We start from the raw sequence: 7,842 nt of genomic DNA on the forward strand, positions 1-7,842 counted from the left end.
GCGAACTTCGGCGAGGTGGCCGGCGCGGTGCTGCAGAGTCGAGCTGGCGCGGTGGCTCTGCTGCAAGGGCCATGAGGAGGCTGCAGCGCGGCTGGTCAGGGGCCACAGGAGGCCGCGGGCCAAACGACTGGGCAAGGTGCATGGAGGCGCGTAGCGCGAGGAGGTGGCGACGCGGCTCGCTCGGGCTAGGCTGGCGAGGCGAGGCTACGGCGGCTCGGCGAAGGCAGCGGCGGCTCAGCGAGGCAGCGACGGCACGCGAGGCATGCGGCGGCGCGGCTTGGTGGCGCGTGGGCTAGGGCACGGCGGCGGCTCGGGCTTGGATCAAGGAAGAAGAAAAGGTCCGAATAAATAACCCCCAAAAACGCAACAGAAAAGGAAACAGGAAAAGAGGTCCTTAAGACGCGCGAGATCCACTGACCGGACGCTCCGGTGGTAGCGACCGGACGCTACCACCCAGCGTCCGGTCGATTCCAGAGAGGTCCAAATCCTCTGGAATCGGGACCGGATGCGTCCGGTGGTCCATGACCGGACGCAGGTAGGGTCCGGTCAGTACAATTTGATCTTCCTCCAATCGACCGAACGCTGAACCCTTTCTGACCGGACGCACAGACGCAGCGTCTGGTCACTCCTTCAACAGCAGTTCACCTCCTGTGAACTGACCGGACGCTGGACAGCAGCGTCCGCTGCACCTTTTCCAGCAAATCTTCAAACTTCCTTCGCGCTGCCTGTTCCCAATCAAGTCCCAACTTGAATAAGATCCAAATAAACACCAATTGGGACTGATGTGAGTGACCTCTCTCAAACCCTCATATTTTTCAAAGTATTTTGCCTTAGGCTATAATTCTTTTAAGAAAATAAGGAACAAGAGGGCAAATGGAACAAAACGACAAAACAACATTCATGCATATGTAATGCTTGTAAGTAAATCTAGTTGCTTATCAAGTTTGATCCAAGGTTAAGCTTCTTCACACGCTTTTCGGCGGTTATCTTAACCATGTTAGACAAGCCCTATATGCATTTCCATAAATTAAACATGTTGTATATTACAATGAATGCAAGGGACAACACAAGCTCAATTTTTTGTGAAGTTACTAAAATCAAGTACATTGAGCTCGTTCCGCAATCTACAAAATGTAGCTTCATCTAGCGGTTTAGTGAAGATATCCGCTAATTGATCTTCGGATCTTACACCTTCTAGTGATATATCATTTTTAGCTACATGATCTCTTAGAAAGTGATGGCGGATATCTATATGCTTGGTGCAAGAGTGTTGAACCGGATTATTTGCAAGTTTTACCGCACTTTCATTGTCACACAAAAGAGGTACTTTCTCTAGAACTACTCCATAGTCTAGTAAAGTTTGTTTCATGTATAATATTTGTGCACAACAAGCACCCGTGGCAATGTATTCTGCTTCGGCGGTGGACAAAGCCACACTATTTTGTTTCTTGGAGGACCAATACACAAGTGATCTACCAAGCAAATGGCACCCTCCGGATGTGCTTTTTCTATCAACTTTGCATCCGGCGTAATCCGAATCGGAATAGCCAATTAATTCAAACAAAGCTCCTTTGGGATACCAAAGGCCAATGCTTGGAGTGTGCTTAAGATACCTAAGGATTCTTTTTACGGCAATTAAATGTGTTTCCTTAGGACTAGCTTGAAACCTAGCACACATACACACACTAAACATGATGTTGGGCCTAGATGCGGTTAAATATAACAAGCTACCAATCATAGAGCGGTAGAGAGTTTGATCAACCGAGTTACCTCCCTCATCTAGGTCGAGATGTCCATTGGTAGGCATTGGGGTCTTGATTGGCTTACATTCATCCATCTTGAATCTCTTGAGAAGGTCTTTTGTGTATTTCTCTTGAGAGATGAAGATGTCTTCTTTCATTTGCTTGACTTGAAAACCAAGAAAGAATGTAAGCTCACCAATCATTGACATCTCGAACTCCTTAGACATCAATTCACCAAATTCTTTGCATGAGTCTTCATTTGATGATCCAAAGATAATATCATCAACATATACTTGACAAATGAAGATATGCCCATCAAGCTTCTTGGTGAATAGTGTGGTGTCGACCTTCCCAATGGTGAAGCCCTTCTCAATAAGGAAATCCCGAAGGCGCTCATACCAAGCTCTTGGGGCTTGCTTAAGCCCATATAGTGCCTTGGACAACCTATAAACATGATTAGGATATCTAGGGTCTTCAAACCCGGGAGGTTAATCAACATAGACTAGTTCATTAATAAAGCCATTTAAGAATGCACTTTTCACATCCATTTGATATAGTTTCATTTCATGATGTGATGCATATGCAAGAAGGATACGGATGGCTTCTAATCTTGCAACCGGTGCAAAGGTTTCTCCAAAGTCCAAACCTTCAACTTGAGAGAACCCCTTTGCCACTAGTCTTGCCTTGTTCCTCACAACAACACCTTGATCATCTTGCTTGTTGCGGAACACCTACTTTGTTCCAATCACTCTTGCACCTTTTGGTCGCTCTTCAAGATTCCATACTTCATTGCGAGTGAAGTTGTTCAACTCTTCATGCATGGCATTGATCCAATCCGGATCTTTTAGAGCTTCTTCTACCTTGGTAGGCTCATAGCAAGAGACAAAAGAGTGATGAGCAATAAATGAGGTAAGTTTTTGAGATCTAGTCATCACCCCCCTTTGTTGGACTCCCTATGATGAGATCTTGTGGATGATCTTGTAGGAGAGGTGTATTTCTTCTATTGACCACTTGAGGAGGAGGTTGTGGAGCATCAACATCTTGTGCTTGTACCACCATTTGCTCATGGGAGATGTGAGTATCTTCATTTTCTACTCTCCCAACTTTATCACCATCTTGTGGTACATTTGATGAAGAGGGTTGGTTAATGACTTGTACATCATCTTCATCATCTTTTGGCTTGATGTCTCCCACCGGAATATTCTTCATAGCCTCCCTCAATGGTTCATCACCTACATCATCAAGATTCTCATGTGCTCCTTGGGAGCCATTAGATTCATCAAATTCCACATCATATGTTTCTTCAACCAAGCCAGTGGCATGATTAAATACTCTATATGCTTTGGACTTCGATGAGTAACCAACAAGAAAACCTATATCACAACGCCTTTGAAACTTCCCTAGGTGTTGCCGCTTCTTGTAGATGTAGCACTTGCAACCAAACACCCTAAAGAAGGAGACGTCCGGCTTCTTCCCATTGAGCAACTCATATGGTGTCTTGACAAGGAACTTTTGAAGAAATAGGCGGTTGGATGCATAACATGCGGTGTTGATTGCTTCCGCCCATAGAGCTTCGGGGGTGTTGTACTCATCTAGCATTGTCCTTGCAAGTGTGATCAAAGTCCGGTTCTTCCTCTCAACTACACCATTTTGTTGAGGAGTATAGGTTGCGGAGACTTCATGTTCGATTCCAACTTCATCACAATAAGCTTCTATGTTTGTGTTGTCAAACTCTTTGCCATTGTCACTTCTTATCTTCTTGAGCTTCACTTCAAATTCATTTTGTGCTCTCTTGGCAAACTTCTTGAAACAAGATGCAACTTCGGATTTATCATGAAGGAAGAACACCCATGTATATCTTGAATAGTCATCCACAATCACAAGACAATAGAGATTTCCTCCCAAACTCTTGTATGTTGTTGGTCCGAATAAATCCATGTGTAGGAGTTCTAGCACTCTTGTGGTTGACATGAAAGCTTTGGTTGGATGAGTGTTTGCAACTTGCTTGCCGGCTTGACATGCACTACAAAGCTTGTCCTTCTCAAACTTCACATCCTTCAACCCTCTCACCAAATCATTCTTCATAAGCTTCTTGAGTGAGCTCATCCCAACATGAGCAAGCCTTCTATGCCATAGCCACCCAAGTGTAGTTTTGGTGAATAGACAAGTCTTCAAGTTTGCATCTTCGGAGGTGAAGTCAACTAGATATAAGTTGTTGTATCTAAATCCATTGAATATCACTTGATTGTCATCTACCTTAGATACAACCACCTCCTTCTCGGTGAACAAGCATTGGAAGCCAAGATCACACAATTGACCAACGGATAGCAAGTTGAAACTCAATGAAGCAACATAGAGCACATTTGAGATGGAATGATCATTTGATATTGCCACTTTGCCCAATCCTTTGACCTTGCCCTTTGAATTATCTCCAAATGTTATTTTCTCTTGTCCATCTACCTCTTCATCTAGTGAGGCGAACATACGAGGATCACCGGTCATATGTTGAGTGCAACCACTATCAATAACCCAATGACTTCCACCGGTCTTGTAGTTCACCTACACACAAGAGATTCAAGCTTTAGGGATCCAAGCTTGTTGAGGGCCCTTCACCTTCTCAACAAGTGACTTAGCCACCCAAATTTTCTTAGGCCTACTCTTGTTGGGGGGACCTAAGAACATGACTTTCATCTTTCCACTCGAATCTTTTCTAAGCATGTAGTGAGCATTGAAAGCAAAGGGTCTAGCATGCTTGGGCAAGGATTGTGGTGGTGGAGTTTGACACTCATGAGCAAAATGGCCTTCTTGTCCACATTCAAAACATCTCTTTGGCTTTGGCTTTGGCTTTGATTGTTGGTGTTGAGCTTGAGCCTTCTTCTTCTCTACACTTGCCATATATTCAATGTCACTTCTATCCATCTTCATGACGGTATTCATGAGTAGCTCACTTTGGAGATGCTTGCCTCTAGCAAACTTGCTCAATCCCACCTTGAGATGCTCTTTCTCCATCTTGAGCTTCTTGTTCTCTTCCTTGAGAATATCATTGTTCTTCTCTTCCTTGAGTTTCTTAATTTCTTCTTTTAATTTCTCATTCTCAAGGATCACCTCTTTGTCATGATCAAGAGTTTCTAGGACAATGGTGTTGTGACTTTTCATCTCTTCAAGATCTTTCATGAGCTTCTCATTGTTACTCTTGAGCTTGACATACTCATTATAGTCATTGCATTCAACCACTTGCTTGCCCTTGCTACTAGATCCATGCTCAATGCTTTCATCAATTAAATCATCACATGAGGTAGCTATATCAATCTTAACAACATGGTTAGTAGCATCATGTGGCTCATTTGGTAAGAATTCTTGTACAATAATAAGGGTATCATAATTGATCTTTAGAGTTGCATATTCATCTTTTAGCTTATTGTGACTAGTGATAAGCTCATTGTGTACCCACTCAAGTTTATCATTTTTATCTTTAAGCTCTTTCTTTGAAGATTTGAGCTCCTTGAGTTTGGATGATATAGAATCATTTGTTTCCTTGAGCTCATCATTAGCCTTTTCTAATGTATCACACTTAGCTAAGAGTGAATCATTTTTAGCATCAAGCTTTTCATTTGTAGCTCTACTCTTTCTAATGATCTTAGTATATTTTCTAAGTATTTTGACAAGATCATCATAAGTAGGTGAGCCATCATCATCGCTATCACTATCATCACTAGCATGTTCATCATCACTACTATCATCACTCTTAGTTACCTTGTGTTCACCTTTGGCCATAAGGCATAGGTGTGTAGAAGATGATGGCGATGGTGGTGGTGAAGATGCAAGATCAATAGCAATGGCGGCCACCTTTTCATCATCACTATCATCATCGGATGATCCACTTGATGAATCAATGTCCGTGAGCCAATCACCGACAATATAGGCCTTGCCACTCTTCTTCTTCTTGTAGAACTCCCTCTTTTTGCCATCTCTCTTCTTGTATGGCTTGTTCTTCTTCTTTTCATCTTCATCACTTGAATCATCTTTCTTGCCCTTGTTCTTGAACTTATCTTTCTTAGGCTTTGTGCATTGATGAGCTAGATGACCAAGTTCATCATAATTGTAGCAATCCATCTCGGAGATTGGCTTTCTTCTTGAGCTAGTGAAGAACTTCTTCTTTTTGCCATCAAATTTGATGCCACTCTTGTTTAGCCTTTTTAGCATCTTGGTGGTCTTTTTCACCATGAGGGCAAGGCTTTCTTCATCATCTTCATCACTTGAGCTCTCATACTCAAGTCTTGCTTTGCCCTTGTCTTGGCTAGCTTTGAATGCTAAGTCTTTCTCTTTCTTCTTTGTAGAGGATGAGCCATCTTGTGGTGTGATGTGCATGTACATCTCATGAGCATTGATCTTTCCCAAGATTTGTGTCGGTGTAGCGGCGGAAAGATCACCTTGATGTAACACGGTCATAATGTGCCCATATTTGTCAATGGGGAGGACACTCAAGATTTTTCTCACAACGTCGGATGGTGACATTTGAGTAAGTCCAAGCCCATTGACTTCCTCTACAAGAACATTTAATCGAGAATACATCTCATTAGCACTTTCTTTGGGAAACATCTCAAAAGAATTTAGCTTTTTAATCACAAGATGATAGCGTTCCTCACGCTCACTCTTGGTTCCCTCATGGAGCGCACAAACATCCGACCATAGTGCATGGGCGTCTTTGTGGTTCCTTACACGATTGAACACATCTTTGCAAAGGCCTCTAAAGATGGTGTTGCGAGCCTTTGCATTCCATTTTTCATAATTTACTTCATCGCCTCTAAGAATTCCAACATCTAGAGCTTCTAAGTAAGCCTCCATGCGGATTTTCCAATATGGAAAATCATCTCCCTCAAAGATAGGAGGAGGACCATCCCCGTGAGACATCTTGCTCTAAGCGATTAAGCTTAAAAACATGAGCACGAGGCTCTGATACCAATTGAAAGGATCAAGATGCCCAAGAGGGGGGGTGAATTGGGCTAATTCTAAATTTTCTTGCAATAATCAAATCCTACGGATAGCCCAATTAACCCCTTGTGCCTAGAAAAGTGTTTATATCAAACTAATGCACAACAACCTCTCAACCTAAGTTCCAAACTTACTCTAGCAAGCAATTCTTATGGAAATAAGAACAAGTATTGAATTGCTCAAAGTAAATGCTCAAAGTAAGTGCTCAAAGTAAATAGAGAGAGAAAGGAACGCGGCGATGTTTTGCCGAGGTATCGGAGAGTCGCCACTCCCCACTAGTCCTCGTTGGAGCACCCGCGCAAGGGTGTAGCTCCCCCTTGATCCGCGCAAGGATCAAGTGCTCTCTACGGGTTGATTCTTCGATACTCCGTCGCGGCGAATCACCCAAAGCCGCTCACAACTTGAGTTGGGTCACCCACAAGCTCCGCCGGGTGAACACCAAACTCCCAATCACCACCAAGCCGTCTAGGTGATGGCGATCACCAAGAGTAACAAGCACGAACTCTCACTTGACCATGCGAAGCCTAATGAGAAGATGGATGCACACTTTGCTACTCTTGATTTGCTAGTGAGGCTACTCTCTTGGATTCTCGAATCACAAACACCTCACTAGGACCTTACTCTTCTTGGCACTCACAAACGTGTTTCTCAGCTGTTGGAATGAGCAAAAGATACTCCACTCACGAGTGGAGCTTCTATTTATAAGCCAGCCTGAAAAACGAACCGTTATGAGCTTCTGCGGGATGACCGGACGCTCCGATCGTGATGATCGGACGCTCCGGTCAGTTCAACCCGCGAACCAGTTTTCAAGTGATGACCGGACGCTGTCAGGGTCCGGTCAGTACCGACCGGACGCGTCCGATCGTCCTTGGATGCTTACTATAAATGACCGGACGCTGGATACTCAGGGTCCGGTCACACTGACCGGACGCGTCCGGTCACTCTTTTCCAAGTCTGGACCCTTACTGGAGTCAACTGGACGCTGGCCCTCAGCGTCCGGTCACATGACCTCCCAGCATCCGGTCACACCAGACTTGATCTTCTCGGTCAAATGAACTGACCGGACCCTGCGGCCAGCGTCCGGTCGCACCGGAGCCAGCGTCCGGTC

Source organism: Miscanthus floridulus, chromosome 14 (genome assembly GCF_019320115.1).
Source record: "Miscanthus floridulus cultivar M001 chromosome 14, ASM1932011v1, whole genome shotgun sequence".
Taxonomy (NCBI): Eukaryota; Viridiplantae; Streptophyta; class Magnoliopsida; order Poales; family Poaceae; genus Miscanthus; species Miscanthus floridulus.